Here is a 2,819-nt window from a genome sequence, read left to right on the forward strand (position 1 = left end):
TTATTATTGAAAATAAAAAAGTACATTTTCCAGAAAAAATATGTGCGATGAGAAAAAAATGTTTATTTGAAAATGACTTACATATTTTCTTTCGAATTTTTTAGATAAAAAGTATCGTTTTTTTTAAATCATCATTACACTTTAAAGAAGTAAAACCTTCCACTTTCCGGCCAAACTACGCAGCATCCGTACAAAGTACTCTCTAAATATGAATCAGTGTAAAATTCACTGACTGAATTAGTAATTGGACATTTTACTGATTAATCAGTGATTTCGGACTTATTCACTAATCAGTTCAGTAACACCAGAGTAAATCATGTGGAGCACAACCTCTACATTTTTAAGTTAAGAGTTTTTGTTCCTCTTTTACTTAAGTAACAAGAAGAATTCCTTAATGAAACAAATGTTTTAATTTTTGGGCTGTAAGTCTGCTAAATTATCTGTGGGATAAATATACTTTAACTCGTACAGGAATCACTTACTTATTGGGTTTGTACATGACAGTCCAATCTTAAAATTAAAGTAATATGTGAGGTTGTTTTGTCATTTAAAAGCATCGGAAATTTTCATCTTTTTTAATATTTGATCATATTTATGGGTTTTAAGTTTTTACTATGATTCTTTGATTAAATGTACTAAAATATTATTCTATTATGATTGCTAAATTGACATAGTGCAGTGCTGCTAACTCTCAAAAGTGGTTATTTCATTGAATCAATAAGTAACCTTTCACTGATTGTCAGTGACCCATTTCTGGCTATTTGAATCAGAGAAATTTCACTGACAATCATTGAAATTTCACTGATTTAGATTAAGAGAGTAAACATAACATATTGCGGGCGTCGTTCGCAAGTCTGAGCGCGGCTATAGCGCGTATCTTTTGGATCTCGTGCTAAGCTCTCGATAATATGTTTACTTCGCGCTACGCCTTCATTCTTTGTATTTCCCCCACATTTGTGGATACACCTTTTAAAATTAAAGGTCAAGCTTTTGACAAATGTAATTTTCTAATGGTGAATTCTCTTTTGCTGAAGCTCCTTCAACTTTAACGAACACATTCTTATCGCGCGACTCGTGCTTCGCACTCGATTCAACTGTGTTCAAAAGGCGAACTGTATTATAATATGTTCAACTCTATTATATCAAATGTATATTATATTGATTTTGTACCTTATTCTGGGACTCCTGATTAGATATTGCAAAATAAATGATAAATTATGTTTTTTATTATTTTGATATCAAAAAATGGTTTAAACCAAATTTGTAGATATAATTTAGGTAAAAAAATTCGTTAATTGCAATTTTAGTGTATCTTTTGTCATTTTCCAAAAATTTAATTGGTATAATATTATTTTTGACGATTAAAATTCCACCTAAGCGTCCTATCGAAAAATGATTCAAGGGAAATTTGTATGTATAATTTAGGTCATTTAAGAGAACAAGTTTTTTTGATTGAAATCTTATTGTATCTTGAGTTGCTTTTCCTAAATAAAATTGTTTAAAAGTTATTCTTTCAAGTGAAACAAAGATCACGCGTCCCTTCAAAAAATGATTTATAACAAATTTTTAGATCTTTTATGGGTTGACAACTTTTTTGTATTTATTTTAGTTCGTATCTTGTGTCGTTTAAAAAAATATTATTTCTTGAATTTTCAAAATTTTTTACGAATAAAATAAAAACGAAACGTGATACCAAAAAATTACTATTGAACCAATTTGTAGATATTTTTTGGTTGCATAATTTAAGTAGGTTCATTTTTTTTGGTATTTTGTATAGTATGCCCGTAAAACTGTCGTATATCCAGTTTTTCGTATTCAAGGGATCACAAAACTACACTGAGAAAACTATATCGCATCAATTACAATATATGTCGTAATTCCTGCGCTATATATCGTAATTATCGCACTATAATAGCTCAAAATCGTGATACCGTACATTGCAAGTTTTTACATTCTATACCGCATAATTGTGCAATCTATTACGTAAGAATTTAAGTTTATTACGTTATCGCATTGTATTTCTTCTTTTGTGATCTCGTGAGGGTTCGAGTACTCAGAAATCACAGAAAAAATTAAAGATAAAGTTTATATAGATTCCAGGTGAAAGATTCACCGGAACAAAAACTAACCTCGCCAGATAAACTTTACATGAATCGAAGATAATTTCCGATTTTATAGTATTAAATAGTATTAAATAAGTTCCAATTTGTCTACAATGTGATTTATTTAGGAGGAAATATATCAGCAAAAACAAATTTTGTTGTGTTTTCTTTCGTTGATTCTACATGTTTGACCGAAATTTGCTCACGTCAGAAAGACGAAGTTGACGAGTTGAGAATTATTTTTCTAACCCTCAGTGAAACTTTCGACGAAATATGTTTAATCATTAACCGTTGCAGGTCTTACCTGCAGCATATTTTTACTTTTTTCTGTGATCGTTTTAAATCTGGTGTCCCGATTTATAGCACGAATTCATTCATACTCAGCTTTTTTCCAATTGCTGCTAAGGACGCCGTAGCAGACGACAGCAACAAAATTTAACTTAATTTTTTACATTCTCATCAAGAGAAGGTATTAGATTTGTGTGTCTGGAGTGTTTCAGTTTGTTAGCACGATTACTTTCTAAAGAATTGACAAATTGGATTGGCCCTTGGTATACTATTTTAGTGTCCTAAAATAAAGGTCAAGTTCTTTAGCCAACCATTTTGGGTGAAAATTCAAAAAGTGAGCGTATTTTGAAAATTGTTGAGACCACTTTTTCCAAAATTCAAATAGTGTCTGTTCGGATATTCATAGTATTCAATCATAATCATAATCAT

The sequence above is a fragment of the Belonocnema kinseyi genome, chromosome 5 (assembly GCF_010883055.1).
Source record: "Belonocnema kinseyi isolate 2016_QV_RU_SX_M_011 chromosome 5, B_treatae_v1, whole genome shotgun sequence".
NCBI lineage: Eukaryota > Metazoa > Arthropoda > Insecta > Hymenoptera > Cynipidae > Belonocnema > Belonocnema kinseyi.